At 35.2% G+C, this 26,622-nt stretch overlaps 1 long non-coding RNA gene across 3 annotated transcripts in view; it reads right to left on the bottom strand.

Annotated features, from left to right (window-relative positions):
- LOC123280266 (uncharacterized) overlaps positions 1-26,622 on the bottom strand; it is a 480,813-nt gene that overhangs the window by 297,065 nt on the left and 157,126 nt on the right. Inside the window, exons 4-6 of one of the 3 annotated variants that reach the window (XR_011497404.1) lie at positions 9,439-9,557; positions 7,116-7,211; positions 3,235-3,602 (exon numbers count right to left, since the gene is read on the bottom strand). The exons of 1 other annotated variant lie outside the window; for it this stretch is intronic. This is a non-coding gene — a long non-coding RNA (uncharacterized lncRNA). Of the gene's footprint in view, positions 1-3,234; positions 3,603-7,115; positions 7,212-9,438; positions 9,558-26,622 lie in introns of those variants that run through there. One more of the 3 variants, XR_011497406.1, reaches the window with a different exon arrangement.

Genomic DNA, 26,622 nt, shown 5'->3' on the forward strand with positions numbered 1-26,622 from the left:
TATAAAATGACTCATTAATATTTGGTAAATAATTCTAAGGGCACATATATATCTAGGCTACTTCACAATCCCACTTCATTAAAAACACCAACACAGGCCACAACTACTACACTGCTACTGAGGCAAAGCAGGAAAAATACATGTATGTAAATTTGTATATCACAAGCATTTTAGTTAGTCTCTCATAGTATCACTACACCGAGACACAACCAAACAGTTGTTCATTTTCCAACTACTGGCTGATTGACATTTTCATTAACCAGGAGTGAAAATAAATTACCTTTTCAAATTTTTATAAGCACACCTACTGTTCTCATATACACTTAGGGGTGTATATTCAAACATAAACAAACCCTCTATACAGGATTGTACCATGTAGGTTACAAAAACAGCTGAGGAAAAAAATATGAACTGAAAAAAAATCAAATAGTATCTAGCATATGTGAGAATTGATTAAAGACATAACAAAAATTGGTATACTTAAAAAAATATAGTAATTACCTTAGTGGGATGCCATAATTTTTTTTTGGCACCAACCATGTTCAATCTATCTTTAGGATTTTAAAAGTAATTTCAAAGTACTCAGTACATGTCACTTAATGGCACATACTCATTTTAAGATATCAAACAAAATGATATGAAGCATTTAGAACCTCAAAAATTCCTTAAAATATCAAGATACATTGTGAATTCTTTTCACGCAATCGTAGCCACAGTCTTCTCCAATCTTAAATCATGCTACATAAATGGGAACAAATATGGAAAGGATGCTCAGCTACATAATTTTACTGTTTACCCCTCTATGTTCAGAAATACACTTCTTGATTTAAGAAACAGTTCACTCATCGCTTTAGCTTTCTTTCTTTTTCCAGCCATGGTTAAATAGTTGGAAAAGAAATCATCTGAGATGTAGAAGTGATTGATGAAGTTTTAGGACTATACATTACACAATGAGGTTTTATGGAGCTGACTTGAGTTTTTCTTTTAAGCTTTTTTTCTGAAATTCATTTATTACTATGTTAAAATATCTATTTGAGGTCTGTATAAGTGACACTGTATTGCAATAATCTTCCAAACGTATTTTATACTCTTTGAAAAATATAGACCACAGGATTGATACTTCAGTACTCCCTCATAGACAAAGATGTACTATTGATCCCAAGGACTGCTGAATCCCATTGATTATCTTTGAAAAACTGAAATTGTCAATTTCATGGCCTATGTTTAAGTCCCCAGGATTATAAAAGAAATCTAAACAAAATGTGTTAATATTTCCATAAATTACAGGACAATGCTTTTTTTTTTAATATGAAGACCAACAGTCAGCTTTGAAGATGCACCTTCATCTTCAAAATGCTGCCGGAGAGTAAATTGTGACAATTATTTAATCATAAATGCAAATTCTAGTGCTAGTCTCATACTTGAAACCTGCTAATAGGGTGAGTTTTCCAATTGGCCTTCCTTCTTCTTTTTATATTACTTTTCTGTTTTTGAATATTTCTTATAAACTAGTCCATTAATGTAATCAAAATTACATTACATATAATAATCTTAGGAAGGACAATTATGGGAATGAAAATGAAAAGAACTAGGAAAAATATGACTTTCCAGGGAGAAGCCATATAGAGAATAATTTTGGTGATCTATTTAACAGAATCAAAGTGTTTTTCCTCTTACTGAAAGCACTTTTTTTTTGGACTCCCATAAATGCTTTTAAGACTTTCTTTGGAAAACCTGTCATTTTCAAAGTACCCTTAAGAGCACATAATCCCTACATAATTTGAAAAAATTGCACTTTTCTAAAATAATGGCAATTTTCTAGATAACTAGTTTATACAATAAGGAAATGCCTCAGACTTGCTTCAAAAAGGGGAGTGCATTACAGATGGACACCTTGTGACATACTTTGGTTGGAGTACATTACTTACAAATATAGAAATACACAGATTAATGTGCATTAGATGGTAATCTATACTTTTTTTTCAGGGAAAAATATGCAGCTCAGAAAACACCTGGGCATTTTTGGGGAGAAGAGGGTGGTGTTATAAACCAATGGTTCTTGAAGCCTTGGAAGAAGAAAACAAGAGCTATTTGGGAGTAATGTAGGTACATTGGTATTTTTAAAGGTTACTTTATACTTTATGTGAGGTGAGCTACAAAAGACACAGAGAAAGCAGGTTGATCCTGACCTGCCTTGACAAATTACACCTGCCACAATTGCAATGTGATTCTGAGGTTATTCTTATGCTACACAGGGTAGGGAAGGAAAAAAATAATATGAGAGCAAGAGGGAAAATGAATGAACTCTCCTGCAAATGGGATTATAATCCACTTCCCTAAAAGATAGAGAGTTTAATTTTTTTCATCCTTCCAACAATCAAAATTCTGGCTTCATCTGCTCTGCTGCAAGATAACTTTATACAACTTGTTTGTAATGACCCATTATCAAGCTATGGAGACTCAGAGCTGCGTCCTTTAGTCATGTTACAGTATATAGCCCAGAAGGATACCAGAACTTTCTACAGTGGAAATATTCCTACAAGGGGATCAAATCATTGCTTTGATTGTTATCAACTTTTTACTGATGTAAATGATTAAATGTTTTTTAAACCAATTCCCTGGGAACCAAAAATTCACTTATGAGCAAATAACCAAACAACAGATCTCTTAAATAAAGACAGTCAGTGGTGCTTGTCAAATCTTGAAAATATATCAGTGTCATTCATAGTCAGACTCAGTTAAATTTTCACTGAAGATAAACCCTTTCCTCTGGGTTATCTATTGAATAATACTTTAGAATGGGAAAATATTCATTATTCTTGGAAAAGAATCTGAAAATATTAGTTCAATGAAAACATGAGGCTCAGACTTGTGTGAAAACTCAACAGAAACAATTTAATCTGTTAAGTAATTCACATACTAAAATACATGAAAATAGCATATATAATGTGTTGCCATAAGCATTCAAAAGGAGACAAGGATATTAGAATAACATGTTATTCTTGACTCCATACCAAGATAATTTTAGAGGATGAACATCTTGAATATGTAACAGACATATATAGCATAATCCAAAGAGATTGTTTTTTAATTTTTATTTTTTTCGGATGTACATAATATTTCAAATTCTGTATACATTACATCATGTTCACCACCCGAACACTAATTATAGTGCATCCCCTCACATGGACCCTAATCACCCCTTTTGCCCTCCCCCTTCCCCCCTTCCCCAATGGTAAACACCAGTCCAATCTCCAATGTCATGTTTTTTTTTTTTTTTGTCGTTTTTATCTTCTACTTATGAGTGAGATCATGTGGTATTTGACTTTCTCCCTCTGACTTATTTCACTCAGCATAATACCCTCAAGGTCTATCCATGTTGTCACAAATGGCCGGATTTCATCATTTCTTATGGCTGAGTAGTATTCCATCGTGTATAAATACCACATCTTCTTTATCCATTCGTCCCTTGTTGGGCACCTAGGTTACTTCCAAGTCTTGGCTATTGTGTATAATGCCGCAATGAACGTAGGGGTGCAAGTATCTTTACGCCTTTGTGTTTTCAAGTTCTTTGGATAAATACCCAGCAGTGGTGCCAAAATCTGTGGGATACAGCAAAAGCAGTTCTACAAGGGAAGTTTATAGCAATTCTACCTCAACAAAGAAGAAAAATCCCAAATAGACAACTAAAAGTGCACCTAAAGGTACTGGAAAAAGAACAACAAACAAAGCCCAAAATCAGCAGAAGGAAGGAAATAATAAAAATCAGAGCAGAAATCAATGAAATAGAGACTAAAAAAACAATAGAAAAAACTAATGAAACCAAGAGCTGATTCTTTGAAAAGATAAACAAAATTGACAAACCCTAAGCTGGACTCACCAAGAAAAAAAGAAAGAAGGCTCAAATAAATAAAATCAGAAATGAAAGAGGAGAGATTACAACCGACACCTCAGAAATACAAAAGATAATAAGAGAATACTATGAAAAGCTATACGCCAACAAATTGGATAATCTAGAGGAAATGGATAAATTCTTAGAAACATACAACCTTCCAAAACTGGACCAAGAAGATGTAGAAAATTTGAATAGACTGATCACCAGTAAGGAGATCGAAACAGCAACTAAAAACCTCCCGAAAAATAAAAGTCCAGGACCAGATGGCTTCCCTGGTGAATTCTAACAAACATTCAAAGAAGACCTAATACCTATCCTTCTCAACTCTTCCAAAAAATTGAAGAGGAGGGGAGGCTTCCTAACTCCTTCTGTGAAGCAAACATTATCCTGATACCAAAACCAGACAAGGACAACACATAAAAAGAAAATTACAGGCCAATATCACTGATGAACATCAATGCAAAAATCCTCCACAAAATTCTCGCAAATCGAATACAACAATACATTAAAAAGATCATACATCATGATCAAGTGGGTTTCATTCCGGGGATGCAGGGATGGTTCAACATCCGCAAATCTATCAACGTGATACACCACATTAACAAAATGAAGAATAAAAATCACATGATCATCTCAATAGATGCAGAGAAAGCATTTGACAGATACAGCAAACATTTATGATAAAAACTCTAAATAAAATGGGTATAGAAGGAAAATACCTCAACATAATAAAGGCCATATGTGACAAACCCACAGCAAATATCATTCTCAATGGAGAAAAACTGAAAGCTATTCCTCTAAGAACAGGAACCAGACAAGGATCCCCACTGTCACCACTCTTATTTAACATAGTATTGGAAGTCCTAGCCAGAGCAATCAGGCAAGAAAGAGAAATAAAAGGGATCCACATTGGAAAAGAAGAAGTGAAACTATCACTCTTTGCAGATGACATGATTTTATATCTAGAAAACCCTAAAGAGTCCACTAAAAAACTTTTAGAAATAATAAAGGATTATAGTCAAGTTGCGGGATACAAAATCAATGTACAAAAATCAGTTGCCTTTCTATATACTAACAACGAAGTAGTAGAAAGAGAAATTAAGAATACAATCCCATTTACAATTGCAACAAAAAGAATAAAATACTTAGGAATATACTTAACAAAAGAGGTGAAAGACCTGTACACTGAAAACTATAAAACATTGTTGAAAGAAATCGAAGAAGACACAAAGAAATGGAAAGACATTCCACGCTCTTGGATTGGAAGAATTAACATTGCTAAAATGTCCATACTTCCTAAAGCAATCTATAGATTCAACGCAATCCCTACCAAAGTTCCAACAACATTTTTTACAGAAATAGAACAAAGAATCCTAAAATTTATATGGAACAACAAAAGACCCCGAATAGCCAAAGGATTCCTGAGAAAAAAAGAACAAAGTTGGAGGTATCACACTCCCCGATTTCAAATTATACTACAAAGCCATAGTAACCAAAACAGCATGGTACTGGCACAAAAACAGACACACAGATCAACAAAATTGAGAGCCCAGAAGTAAACCCACACGTTTATGGACAGCTAATATTCGACAAGGGAGCCAAGAGCATACGATGGAGAAAGGAGAGTCTCTTCAATAAATGGTGTTGGGAAAACTGGGCAGCCGCATGCAAAAGAATGAAAGCAGACCATTCCCTTACACCATGCACAAAAATCAACTCAAAATGGATTAAAGACTTGAATGTAAGACCCGAAACCATGAGACTTCTAGAAGAAAACATAAGCAGTACGCTCTATGACATTGGTCTGAGCAGCATATTTTCAAGTCCCATGTCTGACCGGGCAAGGGAAACAAGAGATTTTTTTAAAATTTAAATTACATATGACATAGAAAAGTACATCTGTTCTAGGTAAATAATGTTTTAATAAGATGACCATATAAATAGTAATCCTAGGATAACTCAAATATAAAAAGTGAAATGTAATATGATCAAAATAATCTTATACTGCATGGGTATGAGCCTAGAGCTGAAACTGACAAGAAGTATTAAACATTGCATTTTATACGACTGTAATAGAATTATCAAACTATTCAGTTTTAAGATGAAGGAGACATGAAGACACTTAGTTTATCCTCATTTTCTTACAGATAATGACAAGGTGTACTTCCCCTGGCAGTAGCTTGTATTGTTTCTCTCAGTAGAAGCTAGAATCAGAGCACTTATTGAATCTTATACTCAGTACAGTGCCTAGTAAAAGCATTTTCTCTTTGAATTTTAATCACTATTCTATGAGGTTGGTATAGTGGGAAGAGTGAAATTATTTTTTCTACTGGGATTAGTTTGCAATTAGGTGAAAACATCATGAAGTCAAAATTTCTCTGCAAAATGTATTAGAGAAAGTTGCCCCATGAGAGATGAACACAAAACTTTTCCACGAAGCCTTCCAGCTGGGTTTTGCTCTGGTGGGAGCAGATTGTCATCTCCTGAGTGCCAGATAAAGTAGTTGACTTGCTTGTTATGAAAATTAGGTATCTTTAAACACGAGTTGATATTGATAATATTTTATAGTAAGTATGCATTCTACTATTGTGACTGAGCAGTTATTAAAACTATTCGCAAAGGAAGATAAAAAGGTATATTTAAAGAGTTCTTTTCCTAAAAATGAATTCAAAAACGTGAGAAGAGAAGCATAGTGTTCACTGTTTAATATAAGCCAAGTTTTAAGATTTTAATAAAGGAGGAAGTTTGCTATCTTTATAATATCTTTATATATATATAGCATATTTGTATATATCAATATAATATCTTTATAATAGTACTCATGATAATTTCAATGTGCTATTAATATTTCTTTTGCACAAATTATAAGGTAAGCAGCACAGATATATTTGGGGTGTTAAGACTTGAGTTCTAATTTAATCTGGCTTTTTTTCCTTGGTTGACCAGCATGTTTTTTCTAAACTTTAGTTTTAATATGTGGCAGACGTGAAAAATAATTTCAAACTCATAAGATGGTTGTTCTTTAGGATCGAAGGGGTAACCTATACAGAGCAACTTGGAGTGTCCTTCCTAAATGGTAGATGCTATTTCTTCTAGGAAAAAAATGTACTAAAATAGATTGGAAAATGATGCTACCATATGCATTTCCACTATTTCCATCATCACTTTAGACTTGACTTTGATCAAATTTTATAAGCGCTCTACATTATAATTTCATTACCTATACAGTAGCACTTTGTTCTCTTTCCTCCCTGTCTTACTTATTCCTTCCATAATAATCCAGTCTGCTACTTTGGATATGGGAAGACTTGGAAATCTGAAATGGAAAAAAAGAAGAAGAAGAAAAAGATCTAAGAGATCTTTAACTCTTTCAACTCTCATAGCAGAGGAGGCTGTTCCAAAGCACACGTGTGCTCCTCAAAGCATTTAATGCAGGCTTCCTTAGACTGGGCCTGTGTGCTTTTTCCATCACTATTTCTCCTGTTACCACCATAAAGGCTGTTATTTACTATTCATTCAATAAATATTGGTAGGATGAACGACTAGATGAATTAAAACCTCTCCAACACACAGAGGATGTTTCCTTAGTTCCATCAATGATATTTAACCTTGTGTATATGCTACACAATGCTCATTACATACCTTTCCATCACTTACTAATTATTTCTTAGAGTAAAAAGCATATGTTACTACTACTTAGTAGAGAAATCAGATCAATTAGATCAGGGGTTGGTAAACTATGGTCCATGGACCCTGCTGCGTACTTTTTGTAAAGAAAGTTTTACTGGAACACAATCATACCTATTTGTTTATTTATTGGTTATACATGCTTTCTGGTTACCATGGTAGAGTTGAGTAGTTGCTGTAGAGGCAAAATGGACCACAGAGCCTAAAATATTCACTGTTTGGTTCTTTACAGAAAAAATTTGCTGACCCTTAATTTAGAGGAATAAGATAGAGATTTTAACAGCAGTGTTTAGGAATCTCTGCACTTTTTAGAAAACTTCCTGGGGGGAATATCATGTGCATCATACTCAGCTTAGAACAGAAGACATGAATTTAAAGCTATGCAACAGATTTTGTAAAAGCATTTAAGATGTTATAGATCTAAATTAGTGCTGTCTCCTGTAGCACAGCTATTTATATCCTCTCAATCGTGAAAACACATTTGCCCTTTAAAGCTGGATTGAAACTTTGGAAGCATCTAAGGTTTTCTTACAGTGGCAAAGGGACTGAATAATGAGTTTGACAACTGGCAATACAATTTTGGTTTGAAAATGGAAGCAATGGTACTTATTGCCTAATGTGGCCTATAATCTGACTCTGAAGATAACTCCAAAAGAAGTGTTAAAAATATTTTATATAAAAGAAGCGTCAGGGGATTTGAGTTTTTGTTTTCAAGGTTAAAAATTCTCTAAGCTGCATCATCACCCAAGAATTTCGAGTCTCATCTGGTATGAACAGGTCATATAAACATGAAGTTCATGCTGTCATCTGCAATATCGTATTACTTTTGTCTCGCAGACTTCATTCTAATTCTACTTTATTCTGATGAACATTTGGATCAAATAGGAAAAAAAATAAACAAAGAACCACACTGAACGGTCAAATAAATTAATACGCAGTTTTGTCCAAAGTAAATTACAGAGCATCAGATAACATTCCTAATGTTTAGTAAAACTGACAATTGATTCTTATTCTGCTCAGGCAGTGTGACATTGCACATTTTTACTACATTGGTTGTGAAAACGTGTCAGCTTGAACATAATTTCTTAGGAATGTGAGGATATTAAATATTGCCTTGCAGATGCTCACAAAATATGTACCCATTTTTGCCATATGGGAGAGACAAATGAAAGTCTTCAAGGATCAACAAGAGGAAAACAAACCACCCCACATGCAGATAAACTAAGTGCCAACTTGGGATAATATCTTCTTCTCAAGTGTCAGGAATGATAAGAGAGCTCTAAAAAGTGATCTATGAATATACAATGGCACAAACAACAGGAAACAGCCTCTTATTTTGAAATAAATGGATAGACAATCTATTTTTATGTTTTAAAAATTATTGAGCCATGATGCCAGGGATCCCATGGTGACTATCCATGTCTCAGTTTCAAGCACAATGTAGAAACAACAACCCAAGATAATATTCCAGGATGTTATTTTTTTCAATACAAGAAATTATGGAACATTCAAAGAAACTGTTGAACACCCAGTCCTCTGCAAATGGCTGTGGGGTACATAAAAGTAGCTAATATTTAGGTTAATACTTTCCTATTCAGTTTGAAATCAATCTCACTCTTCTTCCCATCTCCTAAACTGGCTTCCTCTCCTATTTTTAATATCTCAGTAATTGGCATTATCACAAATCCAGTTGGCCCTATAAGTCATTTACATTCCTCCCTTCTCGATCCCCACAGCCAGTCAAAAAATCCCATCACTGGTACCTAATAACTACGTCTCTCGTCCTTCCCCTTGTCTCCATTCCATTGCTTCCATTTCAGTCAAGATTATCAACACAGTTAACACAGTCTACTTACCACGATGACGAGTCCTTGCATATCTTTTCCCCTTTCACTGGACCTCAGTTATACAGAATTAAATGAATAATGATCCGCTTTTCATGGTACACGCTTATCATTTTTCCATACGAACAGTGCTGCAATAAAAATACCTGTACTTATCTACCAGTGAATATACACAAGAATTTTTTTGGTAAGTGATATGTATCTAAAATTAGAATTACTGGGTATGAGTAGGTTAAATTACAAAGTAATCCCAGTTGTCTGAAATGGTTGTACTAGTTTACATCCCTACCAGCAATATATATGCAACCTTCTCGACCCACATTTGCTACAACACTTAAGATTGTCAAATTTTTCATCTTTATCAACTAAATGGATGAAAAAATACTTCTATCTTAATCATCACTTCTTCTGGGCCCTAATGAGGTGGAGCATCTCCTGTTATTAGCTTTAGCTATGCCTCATCCCTGCCCCTGGTGGAACTACAAAATGCCCACATGCAAATACACATGCATACATACACTCCAACTCATACTCACACACCCTTCCTTTACATAGTTTTCACTCATCTGTGTCTCAGCCTAAACACCATCATCTCTTCAAAGGTGTTTTTTTCATGATTTCTTCTGTATCTGGCTTAGTAACACACCTTTGCACGCCTTACAACATTTTCTATTTCCTTTGTAATGGCACTGAACTATTCCATGTCAAACGGACATTTACTTGTTTGAATTTCCAAACAGGAGCCCATGAAATCAGTGACCATTTATCTCACACACTAGTGCACCTCAATGCATAATAGGATGAACACTAAAGTTTCTTAAATGTTTGTTTTGCTAATCTTAATATAAATTTGTGCTGCTTCTAGTAAACTGAAAATATGAAAAAGTGCTTTCTACTTAGTGATACCAATTACTTTGGTTTTAATATTCATTATGCTGTTTTAGCTTTCAGTATTTTTAAAATGTGTGTATGTGTATATGACAGAGAGAGAGAGATCCAAATAATATAGACTTACATATATAAGTAGTTAATCCTGTTATATATATTCTTATCCAAAATTGTATACTTGAGACTTTAACATCATGATTACCGGAACATGAAACACTGTGAACCCCAAACACCCCAAGTGATTTCTGGTTGATTCAAAATGCGTGTCCTGGAAAAGTTCCCAAATTATCCTATCTACTGATTTACTGTACACCTTGGCCATATTGATCCTCTCCTGATCCAGCTCCCTGGATTATTTATTCAATCATTCCACCAATACTTCCGAGCCCTTGAATATTCCAAGTATGTCTCCAGACTGAAGATAAGGTTGTGATCAGTACAGTCAAGGTTCATGTCGTCCAAGAACTTCCATTGAGGTGGGAGAAACCAATATTGTACAAACAAACAAATGAAAACACAGGATCATTTCAGAGACTGGTAAGAGTTAGGAAGAAATTTGATTAGAATATCCTGCTAGAATAGCTGGGGCAATGACTGCTATTGCAGAAAGTGCAATGAAAAAACAATGAAGTGACCTTTGAGCCTAGAACTTAATAGTGAGAAATTGGGCTGATGTTTATTTCTTCGAAAGTTGATGAAAGAAATCTCTTTTTTGCCAGTTTTTTTAGTGCCCTTGATGAGATTGCCAATGTCATGCCAAGGATGCCACCTCCAAACACTTTCAAATGCTAGGACACCCTACAGATTGCCACAGGGGTGCTATGTTCTGTGCATCAGAGAGGAGAGGGCCCTCTCCCTTGCCTCCCACCACATAAGCCCCCGAACACTCCAAGGCTTCACAAAAGATGCCCTTTACTTCAACGACTCTCCTTTGCTCATCGTCTTCTGCAGGCAATTTTCAAAAATTCAACAACAACAAAAACAAATTCTCTCCACAGGAAAAGTTTCTGTGTAATTCAGATGCTCTGGTTACAAACCTGAGAAATCCATATCCCCTCCCTCCAAAAATGGCCTTCAAGGTAAAAGCTCTGACATAGACATAGTGCATGGACTTTGAAATGAGAAAGCTCAGATACAAAGCCTTACTTCGGTTACTTCTATGGTATTTAAAATGAGACATGCAATCTAATGGTGTCCTATGGCTTGAATCACCTACTAATCTTCAATGAGATATGTTTGAGTCTAGGGAACTCAAACCTTAAAGAGTACTCAGCAGGTCAGCTGTATCAGAAGGGAGTGGATGCCCAGTAACCACCCTTATAGATTCTGTTGATAGAGAGTAGAATTCAGGAATCTCAAACAAGCAAATGAGATCATGGTACACATGCTCATGTTTGAGAACTGCTGTTCTCTGTGACAGCAAGAACAAGAGCGATAATCAAGCTGATGCAAGACAAGCATCCGTTTGAAGGCTCTGAGGATCTGTTCCATGCCTCTCTCACAGCTTCTGGGATCAGCTGGCAATCCTTGCCGTTTCTTGACTTGTTGACCATCACTCCAATCTCTGCCTCCATCTTCACCTGGCATTCTCCCGATGTCTCTTTCTTTCCTCTTCTTATAGGGATGGTTATACCGGGTTAAGGAGCCGCTCCATTCCAGTATTACCTCATTTTAACTAATGACATCTGCGACTACCCTCTTTCCAGTTAAGGTACTCGGGGTTGGGACTTCAACCTATCTTTTTGGGGGAACACAATTCCACCCACAACAAAGAGTAACTGCATTTTCAGTCGAGGGCTTTCTCATAATGATTTGAATCAGAACCTTCTGGGGAGCAGGGTAATGATGCAGATCTCTAGCCTCACCCCAGGACCCCTGAATCAGGATTTTCAAGGCAGTTGACTCCACATTGAAGATTTTTAAGAAACGTACAAATTCGTTTTAAAATCACTAATGTAAACAGATATCTTAATGTTTCTATGGTAATGCTTTGTGTTATTCATAACATAGTAGAACACCTTTTTGACATCGGAACTTGGGGCAAAATAGAATACTAAATTTTAAGTTAGGCCAGTAGCATTAAGCATTGCTTGTATAGGCTTGCTGTGTTACAAAAGGAAATAAATCGTTTGAAATTGTATCTGAAAATGAAGTATCTTATAATAGAGTTCTGTTTCTAGCACATTTTTCACACATCTCTTTATTCCTGTTTTGTATTAATCTTTATTCTTTCTTATATGTTTATGTTTCTTTTCCTTTGTAGATAAAGAATTCTTTCACAAACACATTTCCAATTTAACATATTCTTAGTGAGTACTTACTATATATTTGTTTTGTGCTGAAAGCTGAGGAAATGTTTTCTAAGACTCCATCTCTTGGAGAAATTCTTGCTTTATCAGTGGAGAGAGAGAGAGACATAGAAACTTAAAACAAATAACTACTGTGAAATATGTAAATATGTACTTAAACCTTAATGTGCACAAGAATCAACTTGGGATCTTGTTAAAAAATAGACTCCGATTGAATCAATTTGGGGTGGAGCCTGAGATTCTTCACTTCTAACAAGCTCCCAGGTGAGGATGCTTCTAGTTTGTGATCTATGGTTTAAGCTGGAAATAAAATGGAGATACATACAAAATGACAGTGGAACACACATGGGGAAAAATTATGACAGAGAAAAAAGATGTAGATTTTGGACTTCAGCTATCACTAGCAGTTAATTGCCCAAAAGGATAAAGAATTTTCTTAGCAATGGGAATGGAATAAGTAAGGGTTCAGAAATGAAGAGTAATGACTAATATGTGTGGTTAAACCCATGTTTTTCAAAAATGCACTTGTTAAGGGGGCTGGCCCTGTGGCCTACTGGCTCAGTTCAGCACATGCCACTTCAGTGGCTGGGGTTTGGTTCCTGTGCACCAACCTACACCACACATGGGTGGCCATGCTGTGGTGAGACCCACATCCAAAATAGAGGAAGATGGGCACGGATGTTAGCTTAGGGTGAATCTTCCTCAACAACAACAACAACAATTTTAAAATGCACTTGTTAAAAAGGCATATTCTTAGAAAACGACCTAGAAATAATGATTTAGAATTTCTGAGACTAAGGGCATGAGAATCTCCCTCTTAATTAAATTCTCAACTCCTTCTCTGTCTCTGCCTCCTCTAGTTTGACAGCCCTGGGCTTGAGTTGTAGCCCTGGGCTGCAGGCTGGACGCCTGTAGGAGGAAAGGAAATCATGTTCTGAGCATATCCTTGAACACAGCTTAGGGCTTAGTGGTGAAGAGCATTCTGTGCCTTGCACAGGAGTTTGGATTTTACTTTTCAAAAGTGGTATTCAGACTTTTTCAATGCTTTGTTCTTGTTGGAAAAAAAAATTGAAACCACCTTCCATATGTGTGTCATTGTATTTTTAATATATATGCAGATATAGTCATATGCATATACTGTTTTATTCTAATCACAACTCTCTAGCTGATAGAAGCCCTGGACATCAGCCTTATGGGTAGCCTAACAGTGACACATTTTTTGTCTCTGATTTTAAAAGATCTTGATACATTGCTTTTAAATGTCTTGAAATTTTTTTTTGTCAACACAAGCATTCTGTTCATCATGAGTGCTAATTGCCATGAAGATGAAATTAAGGTAAGCCAAAGGCACCAAAAGCTGCTTTAGAAGCAACTCTTTGTGTTCTCTCTCTCTCTCTCTATCTCAACAGCTGAAATGGGAAAGAGACAGAGTAAAATTGAGCTTCCAGATTCAATAAGACTCCCCCATGTTTCCTGTTTACCTCTTTATATTGGAGTAGGAAATGTTTATAGCCTATTGGGTTATACAGCAAAACTATTTATAGCTGGCGTTGGTTGTCAGTTTCATGATAATTTTAATGAAATGTTCTCCAGTCCCTCCAAAGATAAAGGCTGTTTAAAGTATAAGGTAATGCTCAACAATTGCAGGGCTACAACCAACAGGGGACAACTGATGCGGTTATAAGCAAGCTGAATTGTTGGAATGCGACTGTTCTCTTCCAGCAGACTCCGTCACTTCTTTTTATGCTCTGGATAAACTATCCTACGTTGTAGTGAATAAGTAATAATGGATCATATCCCAGCTGTGCACAGTTTTGTGGATAGTAAAATAGGGAGCAACCAGGGATTTCCAATCTCAAATAACATTATGTGTGACAAGTAAAACTTCAGTAATTTGCAGGGAATAATTCTATACAAGAAGAACAAAAACCGATGGCTATGTGGCTCAATTCTTTACAGATAATTGGATCTGTGCTTACGACTTGAGGCTTGGGAATTTAATAAAAAGGGAATTCATCCTAGTTACCTCACTTATGATATTAGGCAAGTTGTTTAACTTTCCCCAAACCTTGGTTATTCCCCTCTGTAAAATAGGAAATTGAATGAGATTTTTGTGTGGAAATCACAGAGAACATAGTGGTAGATAAAATTTGGTTGCAGCCTCTTCCACAAGCACTGGTTCCTTCTCTTCTCCCCATGTCCTCAGTTTTGGAAAGCTCCAGGACTCGGCTGTAGGGCTTTCCTCTCCCCTTTTTACAATCTCTCCCTAGAAAAGCTTTTCTTGCCGCCTGTTGTAAGTACTGCAGATATGCTGGTGGCTCCCGGGTTTTTATTTACAACCCAGACCTTTCTCTTCCTTGAACTCTGCCTTTGCTTATTGAATGATGGCAACTGCATACTCCACAACCCGCCTTAGATGTCTGAGGAGCATCTCCAACATCACACATTCAAAACCCAGATCTAATTTATTGGCTCCCCAAACCACTAACCTCCTGTTGCCCCGCTTTACCCTATATCAGCAAATAAAACGAATCCTATTGTCTTTAAATCAAATTCAATCCCTCAGCAAATCCCATCATCTAAACTTTCAAAATACCCCTGAACCTCACTCATTTGAACTACGTTTACTGTTTTCATCATGGATCAAACTACCATCATGTCTCACTTGGATTGTTACACTAGCCTTCTAATTGGGCTTCCTGCTTTGACCCTTGCCCAGATGCAGTCCACTCTCTGTTTAGCAGCAAGAGTAATTATTTTAAAGTGTAAGTGGCTTCCCGTATCTTTCAGAGCATAACCCAGGCACTTGCATTGGCTTCCATGGCCCTACTATGCCTCTGCCTTCATCCCCTTCTACTTGTCCTTCTTCACTTTGTTTCACCCGAACAGTCAAATTGAACAAGCTCCCATTGCAAGGCTTTTGGAATTGGTGGGCACTTTCATGAATTTGGGACATAGCTGCTATGGCTGGCATGGCTGGAGCATCTGGGATGGCTGAGGTCTCTCTCTATCCATTTGTATTCTCCTATCCTCAAAGAGGCTAGCTTGGTAGATAACTAGTAGTCAGATAACTGGATCATAAGGTATTTCTATTTTTAGTTTTTTGAGGAATCTCCATACTGTTTTCCCTAGTGACTGCACCAGTTTGCATTCTCACCAGCAGTGTATGAGGGCTCCCTTTTCTCCACATCCTCTCCAACACTTGTCGTTTTGGATAAAGAAGACGTGGTATATATTTACAATGGAATACTACTCGGCTATAAAAAAGACAAAATCATCCCATTTGCAACAACATGGATGGACCTAGAGGGTATTAAGCTAAGTGAAATAAGCCAGACTTAGAAAAACAAACACCATATGATTTCAGTAATATGTGGAATATAAACGAACACATGGACAAAGAAAACAGTTCAGTGGTTCCCAGGGGAAGGGGGGATGAGGGGTGGGCACAGGAGGTGAAGCAGAGCACTTGTGTGGTGACAGACAAGAAATAAAGTACAAGTGAAATTTCACAATGATGTAAACTATTATGAATCTCAATTAAATAAAAAGAGGCTACCTTGGGAATTTTCAAAGGGTAACAATGTTTTCCCACAGCAAGAGGGGACAAGCTCTAAAATATATGCAAGCTTCTGGTTCTTTCATGTGTGTTAATGTATCATTGACCAAAGTAAGTTCCATGATCAAACCCAAGAATGATGTGGGAGGGGATTAAAAAAGGGCATGCATAAGTGGCACTGTAATTTAATGGTGGCATTATTGTACCAATTTCATTGGTTTCCTATTGCTGCTATAATGTTACCACAAACTTATGACTTAAAACACGTAAATTGATAAAGGTCCCAAATGAGTCTGACAGGGCTAAAATCAAGATATTTTAGAGGTCCGTGTTCCTTCTGGGGGAAGACTCTGTTTCCAGAGAAGAATGTGTCCCTGCCTTTTCTAGCTTCTAGAGGCTGCCTACATCCATTAACCTTCTTCCATCTTCCATCTTCAATGCACATCACTCCCACCTCTACTTCTATCATCACATCTCATCTTCTGACTTTGATCCCTTCCTCTCTCTTATGAGGATGCTTGTAATCACACTGGGCCCGACAGGACAATCCAGGATATTTGTCACATCTTAAAATCCTTAACTTAATCGTATCCGCAAAGTCCCTGTGGCATGTAAAGTAACATACTTACTCCTTCCAGAGATTGGAATATGGATATTTTGGGGTCCATTATTCAACATACTGTGTTTATCACATAATGTATTCTCAGGGCCTAAAAAAAACGCTGGTACAGAGTTAGATATTTCTTGAATGAATGAACAAGTTGGAGTAAATTTAAAAACCTTTTTATATTTATAATATTCTCTAAAGAGTCACTGTGTGTACAAGACAATTCTTCAAATATACTGATCATCTATGATGTATACAAGCATGTCATTGTTTAATGCATTGATACAAAAATAAGAAAGATAATATCTGGTTTAATACATTTATAATTGTGTTTGCAGGTGTATGTATGTGTGTACTGTGAGCACAGGATAAATGTAGTGGTTGATAATGCAACTGATATCGTAAAAGTTTTATATTTATTTTATCATAAAATGGTTTTATGCAACAATATTAAAAAATTCACATATTATATAGTTCTAACTAATGTGCAATGTGTTTTTCTAAGTGTTTTACTTGTATTAATTCATTTAATCTTTGCAACAACCCAATAAGGTAGACACTATTAATATCTGTCATTTTCTGATTAATATACTGAAAAACAAATTGATTAAATGATTTGCCCACTATCTCGTAGCTACTAAGCAGAGGAATCATGAATGAAAGCCAGGCACTTGGCTTCAGAATCGGCTACGTAAATCATTAAGCAACAGTGCTTTTCTGAAAACAAAGAGTTTTCTGGAAGATAAAGAAAGAAAAAAATTGCATCTGACTGGGATTATCAGAAAGACTTTTTTGGGTTGGTATCATTTATGTTCAGACATATTTTCCAGAGAAAGAAATATTCCAAGTAGAGAAAACAGCTTGAGATGATTCACAGAATCAGAGAGAATCGGTGCCTCTATGGGGAATAGTGAATATTGTTTGAATGGAGCATCTGGAATATGTTTCCCTGTAGGAGAAATTAGGCTAAGAAGGTAGATTGGGGATATGTTATGGGAGAACTTGACGAGGTGAGACATCTGCCTTAAATTTGGCAAACAATGGGAAGCCTAACTGGGGGAATATTCTGATTAAATTGGCTTTTCAGTTTGCTCTCACAATAGCATATAGGGGGACTTGTAGTATGGAGGGGAAAGTGAAGCATTTTGCGGAATTCCAGATAAATCACCGTTTATATGACTTAATAGGAATAAGCGGAGAAGGAAAGGAATAGACAAGATGAAAGAAATTTTAAGAATTTAGCTTCTGTATAACTTTTCAGCTTTATGAATTTTCCGCCAAAAGTTAAGAAAAATCTAAAGACAGCTGATTTTTTAAGTTGGCATCATTTGGGGAAGTCATTATGTTATTTGTTCTATCGTTTGAAAATATTTAGCAGGCACTTACTGCATACCATACACTATCCCGGTTATTGAAGTTTCACGAGCAAAAATACAAAGTGAAAAAGGGGACACATATAAAGAAATAATTTCAGCGTTGTTAAAATATAATCATAATTATGCCCTTAATGTAAGGAGGAGAGATAAAAAAAAGAGCTAGTTTTTCACAGAAAAAAAATGAGTTGTTTAATGTTCAGAACCAAAACAATAAGAAGTTAAAGATATCAAGGAAAAAATGGGAACTATGGATCTATAAGAGAGGAAAGAAATCAGAGTCAAAAATAAAGACTGGGTTACTGTATAGTCAGGATAGGATAACCATTACAACAAACAACCTTGAAATTTTGGTGGCTTTAAATAATAATGATTTGTTTCTTTCTCATGGCTGACATTAATGTTGGAAGTTCAATATTGGAAGGTTGGGGGTGGCTAGGTTTAGGGTGTAATCTGTTCTGCACACTCAGTTAAGGATCTAGGGTGCTTTCATTTAGCACTTTTATCCTCTTCTAGGGCCATGGAATCATCCACTGGATGAACAACACACATGCAACGACCAGGGAAGAAAAGCCTGTGAAAGTGTATTGAGTATTGTAGGACGTATATTACTTCCAACTCAGCTCCATGCATTAGACTCAGCTTCCTTCAGGGGAGGCAGGGAAATGCCATTAAGCTGTGTGCCTAGAAGAAAAAAATAACCTATCTGAAATAGTAGTATCTTTACTGCGGTGGAATTTGCATAGATTGAGAGTTGAAGACATAGAAAGAAGAACACCCACAGGACTGACTGCAGAGGAGACATACAATGTTACATTCTTGGACGATCCTGCCATTCACAGGGCAGTTCCATGAACCAACAACGTTATGTACTATTAAATCAAAGAAAGAGAGAATTTACTACTGGACAAAAGTATAGTTAGTAGACTAAATGGTGCAGAGACTTTACATAGATGAAAAATGCATGTGGACATTTGATTTGGTAGTAAGAAACACTTCGGTGAATTCCAGAAGATATTTTACAATAGAGTGATGGCAGCGCAGAACCAATTTCATTTTGTTCCTACACCATACAAATTGTTGATAATTTGTTTGGATGCTACACATAGCCTGAAGTTAGAGAATTCTCAATTAAAATTAAGATATTTGTTGATATGTTCAATTGCTTTATTTCTCTGCCTATTTATTGATACTCACATTTCTTGGAATCAGAATGAAATTGTGTTCTTTTCCTTACTCCCTCCCCACAAAAAAATCTTAATAACATTAACCACACTTTCCAAACAGGAATTGGAAACAAAAACTTTTACTTCACTCTTAGCAAAGGTTTGAAAATACTAGAATCAGTTGGAATGTTTCTGCCTCCTTTTCACCCTCTACCTTCTTAGCAGGGAAGCACCAAGGCAGGGCAGAGAAAAATGATGGAGTTGGTTTTGATTATGTAACTGTCCAAGGTTTACTTATCTCTACCCAAGCCCATCTCCACCCTTATCCTTCCTAGTTTGGCTGTTTACTTCAATATAGTCTCCATTTTTTCTTGATCTAGTTCAAATTGGGTTTCTTTCCCTTGAATTGAGTGCTAACGCACTTGTAGACTTTTATATAAGAGATTTGGGGAATAAGTTCTTCTACAAAATTTATTTAAGGGTAAAGGAAGCTCAGAAAGAAGGAAAAATAGTAAGAATTAAAGGCTTAAAAGAAAACATGTGAACATGAAGGGATGTTTACCTGTGTCTGAGGAGTATGGGAGAATGGGAATCCTCAACGGATGCTCCATTCCCTTACATTTCAAATGAAAGATCATTGTTGTTCTGTTGCATTTTATTTATGCCTTTCCTTCCTTTTGTACTAAAGTGTTTATCTTTTCAATATGATTATGATAACTGTCACACATCACTTCACAAATCTCGATAGATACCTAAGATAACAGCTTTGAGGAAGCCTTTCTCATAATTCTCAGAAACTCACTCGGTGATTTCCAGGTACCATCTTGCACTAACATATGAACAAGTACTTATTTTATTAATTAATTTTGAAATCCCAGTGTTTCACAATGGAGATCTCATTTTTCTTTAAAACTAGTTAATTACTAGCAGGTTGTCTTTCATCAACACTCTAAAACATGATAACAATACAATAATTTGCTTTTCAAATTAGCTAAGTTTTTTGTTGTTATTTTAATGAGACTATCCTATGTGTTCAAAGAAGGTCATATATATTGGAAACATAATTATATTGTTAGGGAATTAACTCAAATTTCTAGAAAGTAATTTGGGAATATTTCCTAAGAATCTGAAAAGTGTTAAGGTCTTTTGACCCAGCAATTTCTCTTGTAGAATCTACATGAAAACATAATTCAAAATAGTAGAGCAGGCAGAAAAAAGACTAATGTATAAAAATGTGCATTGCAAAAATTTTTATGTTAAAAAATTTGAGATAACCTGTGTAATGAAACTGTTTTAAAATATGCCATATCCATAAAACAAACATTATTTAACAATCAAGTGATATTTAGAAGTTTTTATAGCATGAAAAATATGTGCAAAATTTCTAGTGTAAAAAGTTATCAAAGTGCACATTATAATATTGTTATGTTAAAATATACATTAATAAGGGCATTGAGGGAAACAGACCGAAAGGTATTTTCTGATTTTCTCCTTATAAAATAAATAGTTCTCATGCATATTAAAGTCAACATATAATTTAATCTATTGACCTTATATCTGCTAGATTTTTGCAATGGTTCAGAGAGTGATATTGGATAATACTGGAGACACTTGGGAAACAAATTTGAGGAAAAAAAATCCATCAGTTAATACAGTTATTCCCCAAGTTGATGATACAGAAACGAAATGAATTTTCTACCTTCAGCATGGTTGAATAAACAACACCATAGAACCTCAAGGATGGAATGAGCACTGGAGATGTCACTTATTTCATCCCTTGCTGTCTATAAACTGCCCCTAGAAAAATGAGAATGTATCCTATTTTTTATTATAATTCTCTAGAGAAAGCATTTCTAGAACTTCTCACTTTAACCAAGTTTATTCAATATTTCAAAGTTCTTTTAAGCTGATACTTCTTTCTCAAAAACCCAAGGCAAAAATATTAAATAACTTTCTTTGGAGAAATTTAAATTTATTCTTTTGGTGAGAAAGATCGGCCCTGAGCTAACATCTGTGAGAATCTTCCTCTATTTTGTATGTGGGATGCTGCCACATCACGGCTTCATGAGCGGTGTGTAGGTCCATGCCTCGGATCCCAATCCATGAACCCTAGGCCACTGAAGTGGAGCACGTGAACTATGCCACCGGGCGGACTGGAGATTTAAATTTTTTAATCATCAACTTGAATTCTTTACATTCTTATTGGTCACTAGTCATTTTCTAGTTTTCTACTTTAGTTAAAATGGTTTTATATCCTTCAACTTTCCCCAATCAATGTACATTGTTTTTCAGTCCATTAATTAGTATTGAACTCTTTTCTGAATAGTCTCCAGCTTCTCTGCATACCAGTTAATGTGTGTAGTAAAGAAGTGATTGAATCCTAATTCTTTACTTCGTAAATTCTAGTATTCACTTTAATTTCTTAATATATTGCTCAAACTAAAATTTTGGTGTTAATTATAAACACGGCCAATATTTTGTCACTTAAAAGTTTATTGGTAAGGAAAATAGTAGCACTCAATGAGCATTATTATATATCTGCCATCAAATTTTCTTTATTATGATCTCAGAATAAGGTATAATTTCAAATTTTTCAATATCAGGCTTTTATCTTTTAGTTAGATTGCTAAAATAGCATGCCAACTTCCTAAAGGAACACCTACTTATGTTGCATGATCCTTCCATAATCAAACTTACAAAAGCATCATTCTTTAAAATGAAAATATAATTTTACCATACTCTCCTCAAAAAGCTTATAATGACTATTGCTTATTAGGTTAATTTTTGTGTGTAGTAAGAACACAGTATAAGATCCACTCTATTAAATATTTATGTGCCCAGTTCATTATGAGCTATAGGCAAATGTATCGCAGATCTCTAGAACTGTTCACCTTGCATAACTGAAATTGTTTACGTGTTGAACAGCAATTCCCCATTTACCCCTCCCCAGCCCCTAGCAATCAGCTTTCTACTCTACATTTCTACGAGTTTGACTATTTTAGATACGTTACATTAGTGGAATCATATACATTTGTCTTTCTGTCACTGGCTTATTTTACTTAGCATAGCATCCTCCAGGTTCACCCATATCATATCGTCACATGTGACAGGATTTCCTTCTTTGTTAAGACTGAATAATATTTCATTTCTATGCCACATTTTCTTTATCCATTCATCCATCCATGGACATTTAGGTTGTTTCCATATGTTGGCTATTGTGTATAATGCAGCAATGAATTTGGGAGTACAGCTATCCCTTTGAGATACTGAATTCAATTCTTGATAAATTCCCAGAAGTAAGATTCTGGATCATATGGTATTCCATTTTTAATTTTTTGGAAAAACTCCATACTGTTTTCCATAGTGGCTGCACCATTTTACATTCCCACCAACATTGTGTAAGTGTTCCATTTTTTCCACATTCTTGCCAACACTGTTTGATATCTTTTTGTCTTAATACTGGCCATCCTAAATAGATGTGAGGTGATATCTCATTGTGGTTTTGATCTGCAGTTTCCTGATGAGTAATGACATGGAGCATCTTTTTGAAATCTGTTGGCCATTTGCATGTCTTCTTTGCAGAGGTGTCTGTTCAAGGCCTTTTTCCATTTTTAAATCAGATGGATTTATCGCTATTGAGTTCTGGGAGTTCCTTACATATTTTGAAAATGTATCCCTTATCTGATATATGGTTTGCGAATATTTTCTCCCATTCTGTAGTTGCCTTTTATCTCTGCTGTTTCCTTTGCTGTGTAAAGACTATTTAGTTTGGTACAGTGCCACTTGTCTATTTTTGCTCTTGTTGCTTGTGCTTTTGGTGCCATATCTAAGAAATTATTGCCAAAACAAATGTCATGAAGTTTTACCTGGGTCTTACATTTAAATCTTTAATCCATTTTGAGTTAATTTTTGCTTAGGTTGTAGACAGAAGTCCAATTTTATTCTTTTGCATGTGGATATCCAGTTTTCTCAACACCATCTGTCGAAGAGACTATCCTTTCTCCATTGTGTCTCTTTCCCATTGTGTAATCTTGACCTCTTTGTTGAAGAATAATTGACCATACATCTGTAGCTTTATTTCTGGGCTCCCAATTCTGTGTCATTGGTCCATATGCCTGTTTTTATGCTAATACCATACTGTTTTAGTTATTGTAAGTTTGTAATATATTTTAAATAGGAGTGTGATGCCTCCCTCTTTGTTCTTCTTTCTCAAGATTGTTTTGGCTACATAGGATCTTTTGTAATTGCATATGAATTTTAGGATTGTTTTTTGCTATTTCCATAAAAAAATTTCGTTGGAATTTTGATAAGGATTATCATGAATCTGAAGATTGCTGTGAGTTGAATGGATTTTCAAGAATAAAAATTCTTCCAGTCCATGCATATAGGATTTATTTCCATTTATTTGTGTCTTCTTTAATTTCTTTCAGCAGTGTTTAGTCGCCTTCAGTGTACAAGTCTTTCACGTCCTTGCTTAAGTTTATTCCAAATTCTTGTTGATGCTACTGTAAGTGAGATTATTTATTAATTTTTTTTGGATACCTTGTTGTCAGTGTATAGAAACACGACTGATTTTTGTGTATTGATTTGGTATCTTGTAACTTTAGTGAATTTGAAACCACCAATTAAAAAAAAAGCCTTGGACCACATGACTTCACTAGTGAATTCCATCAAGTATTTAAAGAAAAATAAACATCAATCTTCTCAACTCTTCTGAAAAATTGAGAAGAGAACATCTCTAAAGTCATTTTTATTGGCCAACATTACCCTGATACCAAAGCCAGACAAAGATATACAAGAAAAGAAAAAAAAACAAACTAATATCTCTCATGAATACAAATGCAAAAATCCTCAACAAAACATAAGCAAACCAAATTCAACAATGTACTAGAAGAATCATACACCATGACCAAGTGGGATTTATTCCCTGGGATCCAAAGACAATTCAACATATGCAAATTTATTAATGTAATACACAACATTAACAGAATGAAGGATAAAAATCTTATTAGATTAATTTTAAAATGTTTTGCTTACCAGAGTTTCTTGTGCACAGGATATTTGGGAAATCTTTGATTTGGAGTAGGCAAATCCAGTTCGTAGAACAAAATATTTTCATAATTTATATTACTAGATTTTATCAACAAATAAATTCTAAACTACAGTGAATTTAGAGGAGGTGGAATTAAATTCTAGCCTCAAACCTGGAACAGGATGTGGGGTGGGTATTTGAGGAAGTGTTGGTGAGAGAGGTGTAGAAGTAAGAAAACATAACAGGTTTTAGTTACCTATTCGTGGACCAATGCTATGTGGAATATTTTACATTTCCCATCTTAGTTTTTTTTTTTTTCTTTTTCTCAGCATAGAGGTTTAATTGAAACACAGTAAACTGTATATTTTAAGTGTACAATTTGATGGTGTATATATACTTCCATGACACCATCGGCACAATAATGACAATGAACATAACCATCACACACAAAGTTTCATCATATACCTCTGTAAGTTCTTACTCCCACCTCTCTCACTCCCAGCCTCCCAGGCAACAATTAACATGTTTTCTGTTATTAGAGATTAGTTTGAATTTTATAGAATTTAATATAAATGGAATCATACATTATGGACTTCATTTGTTTAGCTTCTTGCACTCAACATCATTATTTTGAGATCTGTCCATGTTGTTATACGTATCAGTTGTTTGATTCTTTTTATTACTGAGTAGTACTGAGTTGTGTACAGAACCACAATTTGTTTATCCATTTAATTGTCAAAGGCACTTGAATTGTTTTCACTTTTGTGGTTATTGCCAACATCTTCTATGAACATTTTTGTACAAGTCTTTGTAATGGACATGTGATTGTTCTCTTTGTTAAATATCTAGAAGTAGAATAACCAGATAGTATATGTTTACATTTTACCAAAGTGTCAGCCTGTTTTCCAAAATAGGTACCATTTTACATTACCATTAACAACGTATCAGAGCTCCGGTTGCTCCAAATCCTCAGCAACAGAAGTCTTTTTTGTTTAAGCCATTCTAGTGGGTATATGGTGGTATTTTATTATGGTTTGAGTGGACATTTCCCTACTGGCTAAACAAGATTGAGCATTTTGTGAGCTTATTTGCCATCCACATATCTTATTCACTAAAATATCTATAAAAACTTTTCTGCCAATTATCAATTAGGTTATCATCTGGTTATTGAGTTGGAATAAATTTTTATATATTTAAGATAACACATATATAATTCGTATATGCTGGTAAGGATGTAGAGAAGCTGGATGACTTATAAATTATAGGAGCGAATATAAAATGCTATAGCCAATGTAGAAAATAGCTTAATCTCAACATATAAGTACCATATGACTTAGAAATTGCATTCCTGGGCATTTATCTCAGAAAAAGGAAGACTTATGGTCACACAAACAAAAATGTGTACGTGAGTGTTTATAGAAGCTTTATTCATAATAGACAAAAACTGGAAAAAAACTGGATGTTTCTTTAAGGGATAAATAGTTAAACAAACTGTAGTATATTCATATAGCAATGTTAGCAATTAAAGGGAATGAACTATTGATACATACAAAATCTTGGATGAATCTCATTTTCACTAAGTGAAAAAAAAAGCCATCCTCAAAATGTTAATCTGTGATTCCAATTATGTTACATCTTTGAAATGACAAAATTTTAGAAATGGAGAGCAAATTAATGTTGATAGAGGGTAGAACAGGGAGTGGGGGAGATGAGGGGCTGCATGGGAGAGAGGTGGGTACGTTTATGAAAGGGCAGCACCAGGGAGCTAAGTGGTGATGGATTGTGGGGGAGGATACATGAACCTACATATTTTGTAAAATTATATAGAACACACACTCATGAGCACAAGTAAAACTGGTGAAACCTGAACAATAATGGCGGATTTTATCATGTAAATATCTAAGTTGTGATATTGTACTATAGATTTTCAAGATATTACCATTAGGGGAAACTGACTTAAGAATATCCATGGTATTTCTACATTATTTCTTACAACTGCTTCAGAGACTACAATTATCATAATAATAACTTGAATCAAAAATGAGTATTTTATAGCTAAGTGCAGCACACAGCTCTAACATGAAGGTGTTATTAATACATCCAGTAATTAACAAAGTGCTCCCAGGTTTTATATTTGGTATGATCATCTCTGGATGATCAGTAAAAATGGGCAAAGCCACAAAAGACTGCAGCATTGCCATTGTAATATTCTTATCCACATGTCAAAATGGAGGGATTTAAAAGCCTTTGAACTCCTGGAAA

The sequence above is a fragment of the Equus asinus genome, chromosome 23 (genome assembly GCF_041296235.1).
Source record: "Equus asinus isolate D_3611 breed Donkey chromosome 23, EquAss-T2T_v2, whole genome shotgun sequence".
Lineage (NCBI taxonomy): Eukaryota > Metazoa > Chordata > Mammalia > Perissodactyla > Equidae > Equus > Equus asinus.